The sequence below is a fragment of the Triticum urartu genome, chromosome 6A, assembly GCF_056163025.1.
Source record: "Triticum urartu cultivar PI428250 chromosome 6A, HENAU_Tu73, whole genome shotgun sequence".
NCBI lineage: Eukaryota > Viridiplantae > Streptophyta > Magnoliopsida > Poales > Poaceae > Triticum > Triticum urartu.
In genome coordinates this window covers 599,344,317-599,370,322 of record NC_141878.1, presented here as the reverse complement: position 1 = coordinate 599,370,322, position 26,006 = coordinate 599,344,317, and the positions used below count along the sequence as shown (strand labels likewise).

The 26,006-nt window shown below is 44.6% G+C and overlaps 1 pseudogene; it reads right to left on the bottom strand.

Moving 5' to 3' along the window:
• Positions 1-22,094: 22,094 nt before the first annotated feature.
• On the bottom strand, positions 22,095-23,259 carry LOC147967064 (uncharacterized; annotated as a pseudogene).
• Between the last annotated feature and the right edge of the window lie 2,747 nt (positions 23,260-26,006).

Genomic DNA, 26,006 nt, shown 5'->3' with positions numbered 1-26,006 from the left:
CAAGCCATATCAAAAATCGACTGAAACAAAATAAAATCTAAGTTAACAGAAGAATGTTAAAAGCAAAGAACTCATAGCCCGAATAGTCCCTTCATAAATAGTATAATTCAACTATATAGCTTTGAATTTATTAAATCTTCCTCATCTATTATATCAGCAGTGACATAGATGATTAATATTCACCCTTGCAAAGCAAGAGGACATGGCTAACAACAATATATCATACTACTACTATCAATTTGGTGTCATTGCCTCCGCGTAGTGACAACAATGGCCAACATCGGTACAAATGCATCTCTGGGGATTCCAACCATGAGAGGCACATTGCCACAAGCACCCATTAACTGAGCAAGCTTTTTTCATCTTTACACACCCAAGAATAGGTCCAAGGTCCATTGTACCTGCAAATCAGACACAACATCAGGACGCAGTTAGAACTGATGTACTGTTTGATTTAAACAAAATAGAAGAGACGGACCAACAAAATAAACTAATGAATACGTAGGAGAAAATATTTATGTATGCTCCTACATACCTTCTGCATGGCAAGACAAGAAAGTGGTGGAAATGACAATAAGAGCAAGCAAGCACAATGCCCTTGTGTTCTTCATAAGACCAATCACTAGTAGTTGGCTATTATTTTGCTCCGGCTATTTCTGCAGCTATGTCCCGGTTGCTAATGTTTATAGACACGAGAAATTAATTGGGTGCATGATTAATTGGGAACTGATAAGTACATACAAAAGTATATCTTTTGGATAACTTGTTATTAATTGGTTATTAATGTTTGATATATCAGAAGTAACGAGTTTGCCAAAGTAAGACACATACCAGAGCTAAATCAAGCTACATGTTTCATGTTTCGTAAACTGCCATCCATCTTTTTTCCTAAATTGACGCCCACTTTTTTTCTACTATGACTGATTACACGTAGCCTCCAAAATATATATAACGTATATATTACCTGATTTGTTTTTACTGTGACACGCAACAAAGCTGTTTATGTCGAACTAAAAGAGCCAAACTTGATAGCATGATGATCGAAAAAAAATGTATAAGATATGCAATACCCAATATGGGGAAATATTAACCTCTGCCAACTTGGCATTTAGCTCAATGCTAATTTTCGGGTATAGGCATTGTGGTTATTACACAATCGAATTAGACGATGACGACATGTTTGTGTTCCAATCACGGCCAGTGTTACTACACAGATTCCACTTATATGCATGCATGTTTGAATTACACACCGATGCAATGTGAATCTTATAGGTATATGTGTTAGTGCGCGATATATGTTTAAATGGAATCCCAAACCTAAATAACTCCTTTCTTTTTACAAAAATAGCTAGCTTAAATGGAAAAACGCGATGTCCAAACTACTAGCTAGGTTCATGAAACAATAGAAGTACATCAATAATTGGTGAACACTAGTGGCCGTTCGATCTCAGCAACGCCACACGATTGAACATAGCACAGTTGGCATTTGGTGAAGCTCCATTTGCAGCCCTGTGGATCGCCATTGCATCACCATCCAGGGCCGGCCATGTGTTTCGGGAGGCCATAGGCGAACTCAGTGACATGGGCCCCTATGTCTTGAGGAAATATATATATATGCATGTGTGTGTTAAGAGTAACTTTCAACCACACACCTTTAGTTTAAAATTTGATTATAATAATTCGACTGACTCCATCTACAATAATAATAACCAAATTCGAACTAACTCCATCGAAAACAATAATACTAAATAGATAGCAAAATGAAACTAACATGACATGATTACCTTAAGTAAGAACCAAAATTTTCGACTGACTTCATCGACAACAATAATACTTCAGTGTTTCAGAAAACGTTTCTTCAGGCGTTTCTTGATGCAAAGTCATTAATGGCACAATTAAGATCAACATTGCACAAGATATCCTTCTCAATGCAGTACATAACCACTTTCTGTCAACAAACACACCATACTTTCTGCAGTAAAAAACATATGAAAAGTGTCTACCAATGGCGTCCTTCTTGAACTCCAGATCTGGTAGTCTAATAGGTCCCTTCTCAATTAAAATATCAGACGATTGGAATCCTAGACGTACATGGATGAGTAGTTGAATAATACTCGAATATACAAATGAAATTGTTAAATTGGGGTTGGGAGCATGGATCAGGTCATCAGGAACATGGATGGATCATGGATACATACTGATTCTGTGGTGTGCTCATGGCGTTGCAGACTTGCAGTCGGCCAAGTAGCGTACTTGCGGCCTTCCCGGATGCCGGATGGCCAGGCTGCCGGACTGCCGTGCGGCTGCGGCGCGCGCAGCGACGATAGCCAGCGGCGGCAGACGAGAGGGGGAAGACGATTAGACAGATGAACCGACGAGAAGAACTGACGAAGGAAAACGAGAAGGCAGCCGTGCACTGATGGCGAGCGTGACGCTTTGCTAATCGACGATCTCTAGTTATCTCATGGAGTCATGGGGCAAGCCCATCTGGCCATCTCGTTTGGTTTCTTTTGTAAAAACAATTACATATTTTTTGCTGGGCTATAGAGCCTATAGTATAAATACATACTACATCATGGGCCCCCCTCCGCCTGGGCCCTGGGCCGTCGCCCCATCGGTCATACCCCAGGGCCGGCCCTGTCACCATCACACCTTCCACGATCCCAATTGTGCTCATTTGCAGCACCAGCGAAGCTCCATTGAATTGTCAGCGGTGCGGCAAAAGCTCCAAGGCAGCCCGACGGAGCTCCATTGCAGCGCCGACGAAGCTCCATTGTAACTCCGGAGTTGCAGCGCCATGGATGTCCCGTTGCGGTCGTTGTTGTAGCATCGATGAAGCTCCATAGCAGTGACGGCGGTGCGGTAATAGCTTCGAGGCAGCCTGGCGAAGCTCCATTGCAGCGCTAGAGTTGAAACGCCATGGCCGACCTGTCGCGGTCGTTGTCGCAGCACCGGCGAAGCTCCATTGCAGTGCCAGAGTTACAAACGCCATAGCCGTCACGGTCATCGCCGCAGTGCTAGCAATGTTGCAACACAGCACCGGCGGCGCATGTGATGCTCTATTGCAGCGCCGGCGGCCATGCTCGGATGCCCCACTGCAGCACACAGCGCTTGCCTAGCTGTCTGATCTCCACGGATGTTGCTTTCACGGAAAAATGTCGCCATCCCCGCAAGAGCAGCATGGTTAATTTTGGGGTGGGCTGTGTGGCAACGGGCGGTGGTGGTCAGCTACAGGGAGCTTGCAGTGCCATTGTTGGGAGAGGTAGTAGTCTAGTAGCAGTTGTCAACTGTGTAACGTAACGGTGGTCAGAAGAGGTAGCAGTAGCCGAGGAAGAGGAAGGCTTTGAGGAGAAAACATGTGGATGAGAGCCTTCGCATGAAGATAACGCTAGGTGAAGAAAGCGGTGGTTGAGCTCGTAGGGGACGTGTGTCGCTGGCTCGACGGGGCTTACAATTGCATGGGATCATCCACTTGTTTATAAACCTTTTTCCATTTATAGTAAAAGATGACCTTAATGCCTTATACACTATGAATAAAATAAAATATGCTCAACTAAAAAACAGAAAAATAAAGATGCTATGCTCTACTCTTGATAGACTAGAAATCTGGAGGAAGAACCCATATGCCACCTGGAGCGACTATATAAGATCATGTTGATTCGATTAACCACATAAAATCACAATTGCTTTCGTTTTGCACATGATAGACGTGGTCACCATGGTCACTCAAACTTGTTAAGTAGACCGGATCATCGGTGTAGATATAGCTTCTGTGCATCGTGCCACGCCTAGCTATCGGCACATACAACATCTTGGCCCATGTTTTCCCTAATAACAAGGCATAGTCACCCAAGTTTGTTACTCCCTCCTTCCATCTATATATATAGGGTCTAATGCTTTTTTCAAGGCCACCTTTGACTATTGACAAGATTAATAGTACATGACATGCATAATGTGAAAATTATATCATTGAAATCTCCTTTCACATACTAATTTGATGGCATGTTTTGTGTAAGTTGCATGCCATATATTATTGCTCTAAAATTTGGTCAAAATTAACCTCAAAAAATGCATTAGGCCCTATATAGATGGAAGGAGGGAGTACCTCCTTCCAATTATGAGCGTACTCTACCATCAGTTCGCCAGGAAGCTCAATGATATTGTTCTGGTATATGGTATAGTGGATACACATTCGTATCAACAGACGGTGCGGTTTGCCATTGTTCATACCTATCTCCAATTAGATCATGTCCTCAAAGAGGGTGATGCCATACAACTGTCCATTGCAGAATACAAAGTCAACAAGGCCGGGTCACTCCATCAACTTGTGTTACCATCCATCCATTGTCTGACCAACCAATCTTGCAAAGGGCGGCTCCATATTTGGGAATGACAGCGGCAAAGATGCGGCCACTTGAGTTGGGAGGACAACCTTCAGAATTATGTAGTGCCAGCTGCCTAAGCAGAGAGTCCTCGTGTTCATTTGCAATGAGCGGCACCTCAACACTGAAGAAGAGGTTCACCATCGCAAGCTGAAAGTTATTCTCAGGTGTGATGACACGGCCGCTGTCGTGTGCTCCCACGAACTGCTTGCTGATGGCAGCCTCACTCCGCAGCTGGAGGCACAAGAACTAGCAAGCTTATCACAAAAACAACACTTCTTACATCCATTCAACATCTTTTTATTTCCTGCCCGTTCGCGACTTTGATTTGGCGCACGGTTCATGTTGCATATAATTTGCCACCACCAAGAAGTATCCCAAATTTGTTTAGAAACTGGTTGGTTGGTATCAACAAAATACTTAAGGGTCATATCCGTGTAGGGGTTTGTGCCTTACTTTGGGCAATTTGGAATTGCGGGAATGACTGTGTTTTTAACAGGTCTCACTCTATTAACTTTTTGCAGGTTATCTTCAGAGCCACTGCATCGATCCGTATGTGGTCATCACTTCAGCGTGGGGACGCTGGGGCCTCATGGCCTTTGGGTGCAACCGTCTGAAGATGGTTTCACAGGCGTTATTCAACCGGTTTGGTTGACATGTCACTAATAGATTATGTGGTTAAGTCGTGTAATCTTTCGTTTGTACCCACTATTTGTGGTGTTTTCTTTTCTTTTTGCCGTTTTAGTTGATACTATGTACGTTTCAGACCTATTTATTTCGTTTTAATAAAAATGATTGTGTGCATCATGATGATGCAGAGCCCGAGGTATTTCCCCTTTTTGAAAAAAACAAGAACTAGCAAGCGTTAGGAGACTACAGGATCTTTTTCTTGTCATCATTGTTGATGCCGTGCGTAATGGGTGGAAGGCGATCTATGGTAGAGCGGGTGGTGCCGCGATTGTCGTGGCTTGCCACCAATTCCATGCTGCGGCGAGGCGGACGCGGTGGAGCAAGCCAGCAACCTTGAGTATATGGTTTCCAAAAATTTCTGCGATTTATGATTTTTAACGGATTGCCTGATAATATGCATGGGATATCTTTATACCGAAATGAGTATATGGTTTTTTATATGGAATGATGGCTCACATGTCACAGGGGATACCAATAATGATACTTCTGCACAAACAACATATCACTCAAATAGTCACTTCATAAATATAATCATACTGCATACTTTAGAAGTTTATTAAATCTATGATCGGTAGTGGCATAGATGATTGACATTCACCCTTGTAAAAGAAGAGCTCATGACAATACATTATACTATCAATTTAATGGCCTTCCATCCGCATAGTGGCAGCAACTGCCAGCATCGGCACAATAGCATCTGTGGGTATCCAGCCAAGGTCGGAACATATCTTCGTGCACCCAACAACCGAACATTTTGTTTCCGTCTTTACACACGCGAGAATAGGTCCAAAGTCCATTGTATCTGCAAGATCAGTCACAACATCCACAAGCAATCAGCATATGGTACATGTTAAATTGCTTGGTCGGCCTAGAAGAACAAATCATGCATTGTAAGACTAAATGAAATAAAAGAGATACATATCAATATAAAAATATTAATGAATAAAGAGGGGAAAATGTTTACGTGTGCTCATGGCAGCAGCATGGCAGTTCAAGGAAGTGATGGACATGAGAATAATAGCTATCCAACACAGCACCCTGGTGTCATTCATAAGCCCCATCATTTGTAGCAGGCTATTGTTCTGCTCCTGCTTTCTTGCTGCTTCGTCCTTTTTGCTAGTGTTTATATAGTGAGATGAGTCTGTAACAAATTAAAAGGATAGTTGTTAATGCATACAAAAGTATATCATTTGGATATCTTTCTAATAATTGGTTCTTATTATTTGGTATGTTGGAAGTTTTTTTTGAGGCGACGGTATATTGGAAGTAATTGGTTTATACTAAATTAGGGCTTATATCATAGCTAAATTTAGTTATATGTTATTTATAGCAGGTTATTGACGATTCATAAGTAAAAAATAACTGCGTTACATTTGGCCCAACTAATGTGACTATGCTTTTCTTTAGGGGTAACCCATATGAGTATGTGAGGCTGGTCCGGCGTGCCCACCCCAGGGCGGCCTTCAACTTGCCGTCCCAGTAGGGATATTTTGTGTTATGTCCCTTTTTTATGAGCCTTGTGTTTTTTTTCTATTTTTCCATTTATATTTCGAAATATTCTAATACATATACTTTGAAATTTAATATATTAATATTTCAAAAAATGCAGTGCTACGCGTCTGTCGGGTGATAAAACGATTAGATCATCCGCCTGGACAACCGTCAGATGCCACCCGAAACAGTCGTCTGATCTACCGTCCCAGCTAACTGAGGACCTTTGCAACAGCTAGTTTGTTGTGATCCGGGGCTTTGCAACAAGGACCTTGTTGGAAAGGTCCACCGAGACAGCACCGCTGCCCCGCCATGGCGTGAGCGAGGCCATGGAGTGTTGCTGCCTGCCGGAGTTGCCGCGCCTCCTCCAACCCAGCATGCTGAGCAGCTGTGTCTACTCCAGCACGACGACGAGCTCTCAGACCGGGCATGCACTTCCTGGCGATTTTATGCAACTGGAGCCATGTTTATGAAACATGTGTTGTGTTGCAATGCTTGGCCTCATATACTCTCTAACACCGGGCGGACCTACAACGCTTTCTACAACCCGGTATATGCTTCTGAAACAAGAGCCCTGTTGCAGAAGAAAAAATCTTCATCGTCGAACCATTTTTTTCTTTCTAAAACAAAGCCTCTACAACAAAAGCTTTCTCAAACTACAACCTGTTGCTAAAAGAAACTTCATCATCGAACCAGTTTTTTTTCTGAAATAATAGGCTTGTGGTAGAAAAAAATGTTTGCACGGGGCTGGTGGCCAGCGTGACCGCTCGATCAAAATCCATTTGACGGCTACACAGACGGCAGACACTGCGCGTGCATCAGCCGGCTGAAGGATAGCGTTTTCCTTTAAAAAATGTGCACTGTGCATTTCAGAAGTGTTAATGCAATTTAACATTGTTTTTGTGCTACTTTTCTAGAGATGTTCGTATCATTTAAAAAATGTTTGTGGCATTTAAAAAAAATTCACATGTTTAAAAAATATTCATGATATTCTTAAAAACTGTATATACAATGTAAAAGAGATGTTTTCGTCATTTGTGAAAAAATTCGAGGCATTGAAAATAATTGTTGTATGTAAGGAAATGTTTATGTATTTAAAAAATATGTTCATGACATTTCAAAATATGTAAAAAATGGTCACGTAATTACAATTTTGTTTCATACCATTTAGAAATAATTTTCTTGATATTTATAAAAACGTTCACATATTTCAAAAAGATGTGCACAATTTTTTTTGAAATCATACCACTAAAATATTGAAACACGTATTTGAAAAATCTGTAACGTCCATTCAATTTTGAGACATGTACTTGAAAATGTTTTCATCACCTGGTCGATAAATGTTGAACATGTTTCGACGAAATGTTCCACGTGTATACGACAAATTTACAAAGTGTATTATAAAAGGTTGACATGTATTTGGAAAAAATAAAATAGAAGTAAAATTTAAATTTTAAAACTAAAAACTAAAAATGCAAAAAATTGAAGGAAACTGATAAAAAATACGTACAAACAAAGAAGAAGAAAACATGCATGAAAGCTTCTAAAAACAGTCCGAACTGATCCACGGAAGCTTCCGAAAACAGCTCTAAGTTGCTATGGTATGGGCCGGCCTAGTTGCCTCGTGCCAGAGGTGACACGGAGCATTGTCTTCGGTGGGCGAGTTATAACCCCCGCCGTGCGATGCTCCCCTATTCCCCGCCTACTCATTTGTCCATACATCTAGATGCAATATCCGGCTTTCACTTGTCAAATATTTTTCCCCGTGTCCAGGTAAGATAGTGCCTAAACTGCTCTTGCTTAGCTAGAAATATGGAGGGGAGTATCCACCTGCTACATCGAGGACAATATGCTATGCAGAGAACTGCCAAATTTGGTTCCATCGCCCACACTTTCTAACGACATAGGTAGAAGCATTAAGCCACGAATCCAAGATAAGAATGAATGATTTATCAATTTTACTTTATGACAAAATATTCCAACCATTCTACATAATGGCAGTGACTTTTTTTTACAAGGCATATATACTTTACAGTAGATATTTCTACAATTTATGTGGTCCCACTTATGGTAAAGATTGACCTTAGTATTTACAATAATAGACAAAAGAATTAAGGTGGCATGTTAGAGTATTCTTGATTGGCTAGAAATCCGGAGGGAGAACACGCACGTGCCACTTGGAGCATAAGTTGCCATATAACTTCTTGCTGATTTGATCATCAAAATGTCTGGCCATGGCTTTCCTATTGCGTAGGATAGATACGGTCACCATGGTTGTCCAAACTCATCAAGTAAGTCGCATTGTCGGCATAGATGTAGCATTTTTGCACCCCGCCATGCCCATACGTCCGCATGTACACTGCCTTGGACCACCTTTTCATAAAACAGGGCAAGTTCACTTGCATACCTCATTCCACTTGTGAGCGTACTCTGTCTCTTTTACAACGGGAGGCTCAAAGACATCCTGGATGAAGGCTCGCAGCCGATGTCGTGCCAGTTACTTCCACCATCAGTCCATCACCAACTTCCTGTGCAGCTCCACGATGTAGGGCAGGTACACGTGTTGATTGCGTTGAGTTCAGATCTGCAACTGGCAGGGTGCAACGGTGAGCACATGCTTGCCGTCTTTGTTCACGAATAGTTCGAACTTGACCAAGTGATCCAAGATGGTAATGTCATAGAGTTGTCCATTGTAGAATATAATGTCTAAGAGGAATTATGGAATAGTATTTCCTTAACGCCGGGTTGAGTTTGCTTGAAGGGCGAGCGGTGGTGGTTGTTGTTGGCTTGGCCTGACCATTACCCAAGGTTCGGTATGACCGCTCTTGACGAAAGCTTTGTGGTCATCGAGGGTCTATGTTAGGACGACCGGCGCACACGAGATCGTCTCCCTTATTCAAGGCATTTTCAAAAACCTCCCCTCAATTTATCTCGATAGTGTTTGAGTTAGGTTGTGGTTGGCTGTTTGGTTCAGTGTCTATGTTGAGTTACCCAAGGTTTTCGGCCAAGTTTCCCTTATAAACCTTGCCATTTTTATTTTTATTTTACTTTCTTTCCATCTATATGAGTGTGCATTAATACTCTACCCTTTCACAAGGTTTGTGTCGAAAAAGAATACAGTGTCCTGAGCATCGGTTCATTAAAAAGTTTTACCATACACCTGTTGTCCGTGCAGCCAATCCCACAAAGTGAATGCCGTGTAGATCGATCATGGAGGCAAGGATGCAACCGCTTGAGGTGGGGGATTGTGTGAAGAAAACCTTCCATGTTACGAAGCAACTACAAACGCTGCAACTGGGTATCACATCAATGCGTCGCCGGACTATTATGAACCGAATGCCAAGGCTATTTGTGGCCGCCTTCCAAGCAAAAAATAACTTTCTAAGAAACCTTAGATTGCCAAATTAAACTGCAGGTTTCTCAGTAACCATCTGGCGCCCCACTGGATTGTTCACTATCACCGAAAGGGCAGGCGATCTTATTCTAGTCCCCCGCAAGGTAGGTGCAGGTAAAGTTTCTGACAGGACAAGCAGGAGCAGTAAGACGGATGTAAGATCGATCTGATCACAACAGATGGGGATGAGCTTGCTTGTAGTGTTGATGTTGGTGAAGATGTTCAGTCGGCTCACCGTGACATGGACGTCGTCAAAGTGCTGGCCTATTCATGAATTAGTTGCTTCCCGATTATATAAATCTGTGTAATGTGATATACTGAACCCATGCCACCAGCTCACCTGACTTCGCCACTTGCCTGTCAATTATCAAGCATTTTTTTGGCTGACCACTCGAATGGAACGCCGAGGTTACACTAGCAAGTACACTTGAGATGCTTCATCCATTCATATGATGAACAGTTATATACTACTATAGTGATTATGTTAATTTTGATACTAACTGACCTTGTGAATACAATATTTGTCAGTCTGAATATACAATGAATGCCCAAACAGACTACCACAAGAAGGAAAACATAATGTTGAAACACATAGCTATAAACACAGAATCAAGTAATCAGGAATGAGTAAGTAGTAATTCTAGTATGTTACCACACATATCCCAAAACCAACCAGTACAGTTTTGCAGCGACTATTTTAACAAGGCATCAGCATCTCATAGATAAATGCAACGTTGTATCCTTGGCAACTTCTACAATCTAGTATGAGGTAAAATTTAACTGTAACGGTGACCTTAATACCAGTACACTAGACATAGAGTTAAACTCCCATGCTAGACTACTCTTGGTTGGCTAGATATCAGGAGGGAGTACCTACATGCCAGTTGGAGCACCGGAAGCTACATAACATCCTGCTGATTTGATCCTCCGTAGGGCGTTGTAAATAATTTCATCTTGCATAGGGTATACACAGCTACCATGGCCATCCAAACTCGTCAAGTACGTCATATCATCTGCGTAAATATGGCCTCTCTCCACCCCGTCGCGTCGAACCGCTGGCACATCAACTGCCTTGGACATTTTCCGCCAAAACAAGGCGCAGTCATCCAAGCTCATTACCTCCTCCCACTTATGAGTGTACTTTGTCATTGATTCGTCAGCAAGCACTAGTGCAGAACCGGGCAATAGCACCGGTTCGTAAGGTCCTTTAGTGCTGGTTCGGTAACCGACACTAAAGTGTGGGCACTAAAGATCCCCCCCCTTTAGTACTCGTTCAACACGAACCGGTGCTAAAGGGCAACCACGTGGCACGAGCCAGCTCCGGGGGCAAGGAGCTCTTTAGTACCGGTTGGTGACACCAATCGATATTAAAAGGTTGGGGAGTTTGGGGTTTATGATTTCTTCTTTATTTAATTTTGTGTTTTCCATTTAATTCTTTTTCGTTTGCTGGTATTTTATGATACTACATATTGTACACGTTATGCATATATATAAATAGAATTTCTAGTAGAACCGATCATATATATATATATATATATATATATATATATATATATATATATATATATATCGTCAAATGTCTCACAATCATCATTAATTAATTCACACATATATATATATAATTAGCTATCTATATACAATTTCTCCTAATTGGTGCCTTCGGAGCCAATGGCATTAACCTAATTGGTGCCTTCGGAGCACGATAACAATTGGAAGTGGTTCATGGGGGCGGTAGCGGGTAAAAGTATTCTCCTTTGGGATCTATGACCTAGTCGAGCAAAAATCCCTCTATTTCCTCTTGAATTGCTTCTATGCCGTCCTATAGTAGGAACTTTTCCCGCACCTCTTTGAACTGTTAAAAAGGAGATCAACATGCATGTGTATTAGTTGTGTGACTAGATATCGATAATGGTGTAAAAATTGTGAATAGTGTTCTGACAAACGTACCAACTCCTATCTTTAAGATCAGCTCCTTTCAGACGTCATCATGCGAATGTTCTCGCAAACGTAGTATGCACACAGATTATTTCCCGGCGCCTGCTTCAGGGCCTTTACGAGAATGGAATTTGATCAGATAATAATTAATCAAGCATGATAATTAAAGAGATGGCAGCTAGCTAGTATTACTTAATTACTTACCATGGGTCGATACCATTTCAGATTTTGTTTCCATTCGCCTGGAGTGACGCTGATGAACTTTGCCCAAGCCCTGCCCGCCGACAAAGAAAATGAATAAATGGGTTAATAAATAGTTGTTATCAGAAAATGATGAACTAATTAAATAGGCCGAGATATAGTTAATAATGATTGAAATTACCTGTTGACTATCCCCTTCACGATGGTGTAGTCAGTTGGTTTCTTAAATAGTGAGTCTAGTACTTGAACTGTTCCTTCATCAACTTTAATGATTAACAAGATCCAGTGAAATCTGCATGCACACACGTTTGCATGTCTTAATTAAGCGGGCATATGTAAGCAAAAAATATGTGGCTAGCTAGTAGGCAAAAACAGAATTTGTAGTACAAGACAGTGTGACTCACTCGAAGTTGTAAGGAAGTAGTATATCTTCATTGTATTTGAGGTGCTTGAAGAACTCTAGCATGCTTTCCTCTACACTTTTTTTGTAATATGGATCTAATTTCCATGTGTATTCATTAATGGTATTTGGATCAACGAACCCAATGCCATAGCGTCCACCTTTTTTCATTTCATAAATCTTCAGCATAATACCACAGAAAAGAATATAGTGAGGATAATTACAGGTAATGATTGATCAAAATGATCACTACAACTAGCTTGAGACTTAAATTACAGAAAAAATCACTTACAGACAATAGCAACTGACGATAGATTTGTCGAGTGCGTCTTGATTGTATAACTGAAATAGTTCCGAATACTCAACGGACACAGCTTTCTCATGGTAGTAATGATCCTTCTTGACATTCACCATGAGGGACTCTCGATTGGAAATCTTGGTAATATCCATGTACCATTGATGAAATTCATACATTCTCGTTGGGAGCTTCTTGACCTCGTCTGACTCGACCAAAGGTTGGCCCCGGACATATTTCCGTTTTATTTCCTCCTCTCTAGTCGGAGACATGGGCTCGATATCGAGGAGTTATCCAACAGTGATCATGAGGCTTTTAGCCTGCTCAATATGCTCCTCGGTTATTACCAAATCGCCTAGCCCGGGAACGTTAACGGTTTGCCCACAATAATATTGGGCGCGCCTACTCTCATGTGTTGTTGGCACAACAAGCGGGGGGAGTGATTGCACCGCATGTTCTCCCAGCTGGGGACGGTTTTACCGCATGTTTTGCCAGCTAATTTGCTCGAGCTCGAGCTCGCCTCTTTCTGTAGACGTGCTCGATTTAACTTCCTGAGGTGGCGCTCATAGTCTGTGTCAACACACTTGGGAGCTGGTGCTCTAGCCATACGAACGAAGTGGCCAATCTTTTCCTCAGGCACTTTCTCCCTTGGCGATGGTGGCGGTTTCGATGCAAAATGGGCTTCCACCTCGGCCTTCGATATGGCTGCGTTTTCCTCCTCGGACTTGTCGTAAGGCCTCTGCGGAAGAGGCGTGAGGCTGCTTGGACCATATTGAAATCGCTTGCCTCCGCCTGTACCTGCAGTACTACCTCGACTTGTTCCGCTACGCACCATAACTGAGGCGGCTCTCTTCCGTGATTGCTGAGGCTGCGAAGACGGCTGACGTGGCTGAGTTGGAGGAGGAGTGGCCTAATGCTTTGCCAGACTTGGAGGAGGAGGAGTGGCCTGAAGCTGTGCCGGACTTGGAGGAGGAGTGGCCTGACGCGTTGGTGGACTTGGAGGAGCGGGAGTCTGTTGACTCGGTGGCGGACTTCGACGAGGAGTCGGATGACGCGGTGTCTGTGACCTTCGAAAGATGATGCAATCCTTTCTCCATAGGATGATACGATGGTTGGCCTCTCCCAGTGTGTGCTCCTCGTCACCTCCAGGAATGTCAAGCTCTAGCCCCGAATATTGGTCCACCACCTCATCAAACAAGACACGAGCATAGCCCGCTGGAATCGGGTTGCAATGGAACTTTGCCTGTCTTCGTGTCCAACTCCCCCCATGCGCATAGAACCAAGTCATGTACCTGGGGGGCCAGCTCAATGTTTCTGGAGTGACACCTGCATCCTCCATCTCTTTCTCAGACTTATCCCACTTAGGCATTCCCACCGCATAGCCACCTGGCCCCAGCTTATGGAACTTATCCTTTTTTGCGGCATTGGCCTTGTTTATTCTCTACCGTTCCTTAGATAATTCCGAATCGTTGAATTTCACGAAATCGTTCCAATGAGCACTTTGCTTCTCTAGTGTTCCCTCGAATACTGGAGTCTTCCTTCCTCCCTTGACGTACTTGTCCCATTCACGATTTTTGTGGTTGTTGAATGCAACCGCCATCTTCCTAAGAGCAGCGTCCTTGACTTTCTCCACATCTGCATCTGTGAAATGATCTGGTAGGGTGAAATATTCCATGAGCGTTTCCCAAAGCAGAAGTTTTTGTCTGTCGTCGACAAAAGTAACTCTTGGACGTGGCTTTGCTGGCTCTCTCCATTCTTGAAGGGAGATCGGGAGTTGGTCCTTCACAAGAACTCCGCACTGACGAATGAACTTGTGCGCAATCTTCTTAGGCGCTAATGGTTCGCCATTAGGTTTGATGGCCTCGAGATTGTACCTTACGCCCTCCTTCAACTTTTTTTTCGGGCCTCGTTTCCTGTTGCTTGAAGATTTGCTCGATCTGGATGGCTGAAAGAAGAAAGATCGATTCGTTAATATATCTTCAAGTCATTTAAAACATGTGATGATCACCAGATGCCTGCTTATATAAATATATATACCTCGCCGGTCTTTGTTGTTTCAAGATCAACATTTTCTTCGTCATGTTCATAGTTCATGACTTCATCAATTCGGTCGTCGCAATCGAATATCATATCACCCTCCCCGGTGTTGTTTAGATATTCGGAGCCGTCATAATCTTCTTCATTCTGATCATCATCTGGCCCGCGAAGATTGCGTATGATATTTAACAGGGCCTCTTCTCCCTCTCTGCCGGTATTGTCCGCCATAGGTTTTATTTAACTAATCCAAAAGAAATATATTCAAATTACAATGCATGGATGCAATCAATTAGTAAGGAAAAACTGAATCAATCATAGTACATAATAAGCATCATCGAATATAATCTCGAATACGTCGTCTCGAATAATAGATATAACCTCGAATACATCGTCTCGAATAATATATATATAATCTCAAATAAATCATCTCGAATATTATATATCGAATACATCACTAGCTAGCTAGCTAATAAAGATCGAATACTAGAGAGTAATCTAGGCGGTGGACAACCAAAGTGAAGGAACCATCACTGGATCATAGCTCGGGTGATCTCCCCAAAGAACCTGCCAGGTATTGGAGAACCTGACGTCCATAGCAGCCATGTAGCGATGGACGTGCTCGTCCTCCTCCCTGACACGCCGACGTACCACCTCCGGCGGGGCCGGCTCCCTCACCGAAAGTGGCCCACGCGAACGCTACCAAAGGAGATGAGGGTCGACGACGGGACCCGGGGCCGGGTTCCTCACCAAGTGTCGCGCCCCTGAAGGTAGCACCTCCCAGTGCCAGCCCGGCGGAGCCCAGTCCCGGACATGGGTCCTCTGAAGCAGGACGTCGTCGCGAACGGGTCGACGGCGAGGATGCGGGCCGGGCAGCGTCGACAACAAATACTATATGCCGCAAAAGTAAAGTAACATTTTTTAAATGATGGATTGTGATTTCATATACGCAAATTCTAAATTTTATAACTAAAACTAACATTTCTAATATTTCTATAACTAAAACTAACATTTCTAATATTTCTATAACTAAAAAACATTTCTATATAACTAACATTTCTAATGTAACTAACATTTCTATATAACTAACATTTCTAATATTTCTATAACTAAAAAACATTTCTATATAACTAACATTTCTAATAATTCTATAACTAAAAAACAGAAAGATTGGTAACATTTCTATAACAATGTGTGTGTGTTTGTGTGTGTGTGTGTGTGTGTGTGTGTGGTACATGGCGGCCGGGGCAGGAGCTCACCGGCGAGGCGCGACGACAGGGGGGCGGCGATGGGGACGGGGACGGAGACGGCGATGGGGACGGGGCGGCGACGACGGGGATGGGGCGGCGACGACGGGGACGGGGACGGGCCGGGCGAGGACGACAGGAGGACGGGGCGGGGCGCGGCGCGGCGACGGGGACGATGGGGACGGGGACGGGGGCGGCGACGAGGGGTGGCGGCGACGGGGCAGAGGAGAAAGAAGCAGAGGGAGAGATGAGAAACTGACAAATTTTTTATATAGAACAACCTTTAGTACCGGTTGGAGCCACCAACAGGTACTAAAGGTCTGTTTTGGCCAGGCCAACCAGCGGGAACCGCACCCCTTTAGTACCGGGTGGTGGCTCCAACCGGTACTAAAGACCCCCCTTTAGTACCGGTTGGAGCCACCACCCGGTACTAAAGGGGGTGCACTTGCGCGGGTGCGGTGCGTCATGTTTAGTCCCACCTCGCTAGCCGAGGGGCGTCCGCACTGGTTTATAAGCCCCAGTGCGGTAGCTCCCTCAAGCTCCTTTCCAAAGCAGGCCTACTGGGCCTAAATGTTCTGTGCTGCCCTGTGGGCCTACTGGGCCTTTGCGGGCCTGCATCCTGGCCCAACAACAGGTTGGGTTTCTAGTCGTATGCAGGCCACTGTGGCGCCGTAGGTGGGCTTTTTTTCTTTTTTTTTGCTTTATTTATTTTTGTTTTATTTATTTTTGAGTTGTTTTTTGCTGTGTTTTGAGTTTCTTTGTGAATATTTTTGCTTTAGATACAAAAAATTACAAACTTTCTGTTAGTACCGATAGTTTACAAATTTAAATAGTTTAAATTTTGAATTATTTGAAATTTGTGTGAATCACTAGTTTGTGAATAACTTAACTTTGAAAATAGATTTTTCAGTGATTCTTTTTTCTTAGGTTTACTATTAGTGTGTTTTATCATTATATTCAATTTGGTAATGCTTAGGTTATTTAAAAAATGAAATGCCTTTGTAACGGATGAGTTTTTGTCAGAAACCCTGATACTTCGAAAGAGATTGTCCATTTTATACACGAAGTGCATCCAGTTTTTGCGGTAATCCTCTCTACTTTTTTGCACATGCTATGTGGGTGAAATTATGATACCATGCCAACTTCCAACCTTTTCTGAGTTCATTTGAAATGCTTTTCAATTTCATGGTCATTTAGCTGAAAAAATCAGTAAATGCATGAAAGAATTTGCTTGCACATAAAATTTCTTCGCGTTTCAAATGCCAAAACACATAACTAGCTACCCTAACTATTACAGAGATTCCCTCCTGGGTGTGAAACACAGAAGAAAGTGATGATAGTGAAGCCGATCACATCCCAGATCTTTGGGTGTGAAATTTTTTCTTCGCGTGTGTCCCTTTGCGCCGTAGCCATGGAAAATCTTCATCATTTAACTGAATGCTCGGGTCAATATTCACTCTGAATGGAGCAATTTCATCAAACTTTTCATAATATCCTGACATGTCTGTCTTGTCATCCACTCCCACGATGTTTCTCTTCCCAGAAAGAACTATGTGCCGCTTTGGCTCATCGTACGATGCATTCGCTTCCTTATCTTTTCTTTTTCTCGGCTTGATAGACATGCCCTTCACATAGAAAACCCGTGCCACATCATTGGCTAGGACGAATGGTTCGTCTGCATACGCATTATTGTTGAGATCCACTGTTGTCATTCTGTACTGCGGGTCTTCCGTTACCTCGCCTCGTGTCATATTGACCTATTTGCACCGAAACAAAGGGACCTTCAAACCACGTCGATAGTCTAGTTCCCATATGTTCTGTATATAACCATAATATGTTTCCTTTCGTGTCTTGGTTTCTGCATCAAAGCGGACACCACTGTTTTGCTTGGTGCTCTTCTTATCTTGGGCGATCGTGTAAAATATATTACCATTTATCTCGTACCCTTTGAAAGTCATTATATTCGAAGATGGTAACTGGGACAGTAAGTACAGGTCATCTTCAATAGAGGCGTCATGCATGGTACGTGTCTACAACCAGCTGGCGAAACTCCTGGTTTGTTCATGTGTAATCCAGTCATCAGACTGCTCCGGGTGTTTGGAGCGTAGCAAATTCTTGTGTTCATCCATATATGGAGCCACCAAGGCGGAATTCTGTAGAACTGTGTAGTGTTCTTCAGTAAGAGAATGTCCATCCATACATATTATTTGTTCCCCTCCTAGCGTGCCTTTTCCATCCAGTCTGCCCTTATGCCGCGATTCAGGAACACCAATCGGTTTAAGGTCAGGAATAAAGTCAATACAAAACTCAATGACCTCCTCATTTTCATGGCCTTTGGAGATGCTTCCTTCTGGCCTAGCACGGTTATGAACATATTTCTTTAAGAATCCCATGAACCTCTCAAAGGGAAACATATTGTGTAGAAATACAGAACCCAAAACGTTAATATCTTCGCATAGGTGAACTAGGATGTGCGTCATGATGTTGAAGAAGGATGGTGGGAACACCAACTCGAAACTGACAAGACATTGCACCAAATCATTCTCTAACCTTGGTATGATTTCTGGATCGATTACCTTCTGAGAGATTGTATTGAGGAATGCACATAGCTTCACAATGGCTAATCGAATGTTTTTCGGTAGAAGCCCCCTCAATGCAACTGAAAGCAGTTGCGTCATAATCACGTGGAAAGTCATGAGACTTTAGGTTCTGAAACTTTTTCTCTGCCATGTTTATTATTCCCTTTATATTCAACGAGAAGCCATACCTTAATACTGAGCAGGCATTCAAAGAAGATTTCCTTCTCTTCTTTGGTAAGAGCATAGCTTGCATGACCCTGATGTATGCCGTCTTTTCCGTGCATACGTTGCTGGTCCTCTCGTGCCTCAGGTGTATCTTTTGTCTTCTCATACACGCCCAAGAAGCCAAGCAGGGTCACACGAAGATTCTTCGTCACGTGCATCACGTCGATTGCGGAGCGGACCTCTAGGTCTTTTCAATAGGGCAGGTCCCAAAATATAGATTTCTTCTTCCACATGGGTGCGTGTCCGTCAGCGTCATTCGGAATAGGTTGTCCACCAGGACCCTTTCCAAAGACCACCTTCAAATCCTTGACCATATCATGTACATCAGCACCAGTACGGTGGCAAGGCTTTGTCTGGTGATCCGCCTCACCTTTGAAATGCTTGCCTTTCTTTCTTACGGGATGCCTGCTCGGAAGAAATCGACGATGTCCTAGGTACACATTCTTTTTACAATTAGCCAAATATATACTGTCGGTATCGTCCAAACAGTGCGTGCATGCGCGGTATCCCTTGTTTGTTTGTCCTGAAAGGTTACTGAGAGCAGGCCAATCATTGATGGTCACGAACAGCAACGCCTTTAGGTCAAATTCTTCCCCCATGTGCTCATCCCACGCACGTACACCTGTTCCATTCCACAGCTGTAAGAGTTCTTCAACTAATGACCTTAGGTACACATCAATGTCGTTGCCGGGTTGCTTAGGTCCTTGGATGAGCACTGGCATCATAATGAACTTCCGCTTCATGCACAACCAAGGAGGAAGGTTATACAAATATAGAGTCACAGGCCAGGTGCTATGGTTGCTGCTCTGCTCCCCAAAAGAATTAATGCCATCTGCGCTTAGACCAAACCATATGTTCCTTGCGTCATCTGCAAACTCCTTCCCGTACTTTCTTTCGATTTTTCTCCAGTGTGACCCATCAGCGGGTACTCTCAACTTTCTGTCTTTCTTACGGTCTTCTCTGTGCCATCGCATCGCCTTGGCATGCTCTTTGTTTTGGAACAAACATTTCAACCGTGGTATTATAGGAGCATACCACATCACCTTGGCAGGAATCTTCTTCCTGGGGCGCTAGCCCTCGACATCACCAGGGTCATCGCGGTTGATCTTATAGCGCAATGCACCGCATACCGGGCTAGCGTTCAAATCCTCGTACTCACCGCGGTAGAGGATGCAATCATTAGGGCATGCATGTATCTTGTACACCTCTAACCCTAGAGGGCAGACATCCTTCTTTGCTTCGTACGTACTCTCGGGCAATTCATTGTCCTTTGGAAGCATATTCTTTATCATTACCAGCAACTTTCCAAATCTCTTATCAGATACACCATTCTCTGCCTTCCATTGTAACAATTCCAGTGTGGTGCCCAGCTTTTTCTTGTCACCTACGCAATTCGGGTACAACAATTTTTTATGATCCTCTAACATGCGCTGCAACTTTTTCTTCTCCAAATCACTTGCGCAGTTTCTCTTTGCATCGGCAATGGCCCGACCTAGATCATCAACGGACTCATCCGATGCCTCTTCTTCAGCTTCTTCCCGCATTGCCGGCTCAGCTTCTTCCCGCATTACTGGATCAGCTTCTTCCCTCATTGTTGTATCATCGTATTCAGGGAACCCATGGCTAGGATAGCTGTCGTCGTCCTCTTCTTCATCATTGTCTTCCATCATAACCCCTCTTTCTCTATGCTTGGTCCAAACATTATAGTGGAGCATGAAACCGGACTCAAACAGGTGGACGTGAATGATTCTTGACGTAGAGTAATTGTGACCATTCTTACAGCCAGCACATGGATAAGGCATAAAACCATCCTCCCGCTTGTTTGCCTCAGCCGCAAGCAGAAAAGTACGCACGCCATTAATGAACTTGGGAGAGCATCGGTCATCGTACATCCATTGTCGGATCATCTTCAATACACAGCACCGAAAACACCAAATTAATACAATACATAAAGATCATACAACACTTAAATGCAACAAACAAATAACTCTCTAGCTAAAGAATTTAAATGCAACAACAAATGCGATCAAGATCGCAACTAAGGTAACAATTGATCCAACAGCATAATGATACCAAGCCTCACTATGAATGGCATATTTTCTAATCTTTCTAATCTTCAAGCGCATTTTCTCCATCTTAATCTTGTGATCATCGACGACATCGGCAACATGCAACTCCAATTCCATCTTCTCCCCCTCAATTCTTTTCAATTTTTCCTTCAAATCCTCGTTTTCTCTTTCAACTAAATTTAACCTCTCGACAATAGGGTCGGTTGGAATTTCCGGTTCAACTACCTCCTACATACAAATATCTATGTCAACTTGATGGGCATAATTTGTCATAAACACGAAATGCAATGAATAGTTTTAAAAGAGAATATACCACATCCGAATCATAACCCGGACGAGGGCCGACGGGGACGGATATCAAAACCATGGCACTATGTATAACAAACAACGTATGGGTAAGATAATTATACGAGTAACTATATATCCAACACAAACATCAATTTTTTATATAAAACTTCATGAACAAGAGGCTCACCACAAGGTGGTGCCGGCGATGGGACGTTGCGGGCGATCGACGGTGGTTACGACGGATATTTAGAAGGCACTAAGTAAACCACACCTACATATGCAAACTAAGTGTTATTTTTGACCTCAAATTGCATATAAATCAAATACTAGCACATATATATAATTCCTCCCAAATTACTAAACTCAAAAATCAATCACTATATAAAGCATTGCATGAGCTAATCTAGCAATGAGAGATGAAAGGACAAAGTTGCTAACCTTTGTGATCATTTGAATGGATGGGGGCCTTCAAATCTTGACAAATTTTGGGCAAAATATGTGATGTGCTTGAGAGGAAGAGGGAAAAGAACAGAGAGGAGAGGGGAAAGGGGAAGAACAGAGCAAGCTCGGGTGGACGAAGGGTCTATGTAGGATGACCTTTAGTACTGGTTCGTGATACGACCCGGTACTAAAAGTGCTGGAGGGGCCCCGGACTGACAACATCCTGCCACCACTCACTTTAGTACCGGTCCGTGACACAAACTGGTGCTAAAGGTTCACCACGAACCGGTACTAATGATGTCCGCCCGCCTAGCCGTTGGAACCGGCACTAATGGACACATGAATGCCGGCTCAAATTCAAACCGGCACTAATATGCTTCACATTTGACCCTTTTTCTACTAGTGTAGACTACTCTTGGTTGGCTAGATATCAGGAGGGAGTACCCACATGCCAGTTGGAGCACCGGAAGCTACATAAGATCCTGCTGATTTGATCCTCCGTAGGACGTTGTAAATAATTTCATCTTGCATAGGGTATACACAGCTACCATGGCCATCCAAACTCGTCAAGTACGTCATATCATCTGCGTAAATGTGGCCTCTCTCCACCCCGCCGCGTCCAACCGCTGGCACGTTAACTGCCTTGGACATTCCCCCCCAAAACAAGGCGCAATCATCCAAGCTCATTACCTCCTCCCACTTATGAGTGTACTTTGTCATTGATTCGTCAGCAAGCACGAAAACCTTGAAGAAAGGCTCACACTTGGTGCCATACGATGGATTTATCCTCAACACCAACGCCAGCTTACCATGCAGCTCAACAATGTTAGTTGGGCATACGAAAGAAGGTTGAGAACCAATCCGGATATGTAGCTCAGCGTCAATGGTGGCCACCGGTCTGCCGTGTTTGTTCAAGCCTATGTTGAATTTGATCAGGTTGTAGGAGCGGGTGAGGCCATAGAAATTTCCATTGTAGAATATAATGTCCGCAAGCATCGGCCCGCTAAATATTTTTGCAGTCCATCTGTCGGCTAGACAACCAATCTTGCATACGGCGACACTTCTTCAGGGGGTGATGGTGGCGAGGATGCACTCACTTGACATGGGTGATTCCGAGAAGACAATCTTCGCGTCTGTGTAGAACTTCCTCATGTTTTTTGTGTGAAGCGGCACCTCAACACCGGAGAAGTGGTTCACAACCACAAGTTGCATGTCATCCCCAAGCACGGCGACCCAGCCACCTTCGTGTGCTCCGACTAGCCGCTTGCCGATGAGAGCCTCGTTTTTGGGCCGGATGTGCAGGACCCCGCCATCGTAGGGGCAGTATACGCGCATTGTCTTGCCATCGTCACCGTGTAAGGAGGAGAAGAGCAGCCATGACAAGGTGGGCGGTACGGCGTGCTTCGATGCAATCGCAGCGGCTCGCCATGACCTAGATACCACAGCGAAGCGTAAGCGGTGGAGCAAGCCGCCGACCTTGAGGTAGACGACGTGGAGGAGATCGTCAGGAAGATCGGTCCACTCCACCAATGTCGCCATCGACGGCATGCTCCGTGTGATGCGGTACTGCACCGCCGCCGCTGGTCATCGACCCACCAAATCATTGTGGGCTAGTTATTTAAGTTCGCCCTAACGTACGCAACACGTATATGCTTTAGTTTCCCGGCTGGTGTTTTTTTCTTTTCCTACGGAGTCGTACTCGTATACCTACTGAAAGTCTGAGACTAGCCACAGTGGAAGTAACTTCAACAGTAACATCGAGTCCAACTCAGCAAATTTGCTCATGTGGCAATGAGTTAATGAGAAGAGAGGTATTTTGAGTAACTTAGCTAGTTACTGTAACATCACATGTCCCAATGCAATATGAGTCTATAACCTAATAAATAAGGCTTTGCATGTTACCATACTTATGTTACTACCTATTATGAAGGTAGTAAGATAGTGTAGGGATATGTGTATGTTACTAGTATATGTTACTCTCCATTGTGACTAGTCTGAAACCAACTTATTTAATATAGGCGTAGCTCTCTTCCATACATATCAAGACTAATTGTACGATCAATTTAAAAGGTCCCTACAGTCATGGCTCGGCTATATATCAACACAAACGACAGACAACCTCACGGGTGTGCCAAAATAAAAATATCATTTCCCATTTTCTTTTGGGTTGAACAAACTGTGTATGTAGAGAAAAAGCTCTGAATGCAAAGGGTCAAGAAGCTACAAGGTGCAAACAAAAAAAAACTAAATGCTCCCAATTAAGCAGCCGAGAAGGTTTGTCACGGAACTGGTGCTTGAAGTTTCAGGCTTTAGGTTATCAGTTTCTTGTCATGAATGGAGAAATCCAACATGAGACAAATAACCAAGGCCCTTTGCTAGCTTTCCTATATTCTATACGTCTCTGTACCACCGCTCAGGTTCGCATCGCATGGGTGGAGGAGGCACCATACTGTCCTCCCACAGCGCCACCGCAATGAACTTGTCGGCGCGCTCACCGTGCCGCCACTTGAGTGAGTACACCGTGTGCATCGTTTGCTCCCTCGAATCATACAGCCCCACCTCCCTCCCCGTGTCCAGCAAGATCTGCCCATCCCCCACGGCATCGATCTCTACCGGAACAATCAGCCCTGCCGCTGTCTTCGGGGAAAACTCCGGCCAACGCCAGAGCTCTATCACATGCTCCCTTGTCCATCCTTCCTCCCATCCCTCGTCACTGCATTTGTTGTCGACCAGCTCCGGCTTGTTGTTCTCTGTGTGGGCACATGGGTGTGCCACGCAGAGCCTCCCGGCAAGCTCCACCACAAGCATCCTGCAGCCGTCGTTGGCGTGTAGCACGGACAACATCTCGAAAGACTCAGTGTGGATGTCGAAAGCCATGATCATCCCGTGCCAATTGTCGGTGCTCTGGCTGTCTTGACCCGATGGCTCACCCATCCAGTACATCTTGTCCATCGGTGGCAAGCCAGGCCGCACACGGATCGACAGTGGTGATGGCACTATTCTGCCCACGTCTTCCTTGAGCCGCCACAGGTGGCATTCCATTGCCGCGTTGGATCCGTGGCTAGCATTGACGATAGTGACCAGGACATGCTCCTCCGTCACCTCGTCATACCCCATGCCAGTCGCATTGCCGGAAGGAAAGTCCAAGATTATCTCTTCGTCAATCACTGGGTTAAGCACGCGAACATGTTTTGCGTTTTTGGATGATGTGACGAGGAGTAGGCCATGACAAGGCTTGCAGCTCACTACCCTGTGGTCTAGCAGCTTCGGCGACGCGTGGAACAAAGACTCCGTCCTCCTACCCTCTGTGTTAGCGTCTGGGAAGAAGACGCGTAGGGGAGAGCTCCTTCTCGTCCTGGTGTAGTGGTTGTGCAGCTTGACAAAGCAGTCAGACTCGATCATGGCGCACCATGTCCGGCAGACTAGCTTGAGCTGCCCGAGGATGGCTGCTGGCAGACGTTGCAGGGCTACGCACAGGGCACGTGTTGATGCCGACGAGAAGAGGATGTCCTCGTGTGGCCGCCCCGTGGAGATCAGACTCTCCTCGTACAGCAGTGCCCTTGTTGTTGCACGGCCGTTCTCGCTGGGCCGGGCGACCAGGCATCCGTCGGCGAGGAGCTCCTCTATGGCGCCGGTGGCAGGGGTGTAAGTGCAGAGCTGGTGGACGGGCTTGGAGTCCTTCGTGGATTGGACCCCCGGCCTGAACATGATGCGGCGGCCACCGTCGATGAATGTGAGCGGCCTGACCCGGCAAGCCATGAACCGCCTCACCTCCGGCGTCGCCGTGGCCAGGTCAATGCGGCAGCGCAGGTCCCACGCCTCGTTGTCGCGTAGCAGCCAGATGTCGTAGCATTTCTGGTCCACGTCGAAGATGGAGGAGAAGAGGCATGCACGCCCCTCAAGCTCCGTGAGGCTGTAATCTCTGTAGCGGGGCGCATAGATCACCTCGAATTTCTCATCGGAGAGGGAGAAGGAGATGACATGCTTCTCCTTGAACATGCCCTCTGCCTCAGACATCCAATAAAGGTGACCCTGAGCGGACACGATCGCCTCGTACGAACTTATGTACCCAGCCTCCTCCGGTAGCTCGGCATCGCCCGCCGCCGGTCGCCAACAGAATGCATCGTCGACCACGTAGACGTCGCAATCCGCATTGAGATGCTCGTTGTAGCGGCAGACGCGAACCACCTTGAACCTGCCGCTCACCTCGTCGTAGCCAATCCCGAGGTTGTCGTAGCACTTGGGATCCCTGGCCGCATACCCGCCGGGCTGCAGAGGCAACGGCCGGCCCTCCGGGAGCACCGTCATCTGGCCGGTGGAGAGGTTGCAGACGTA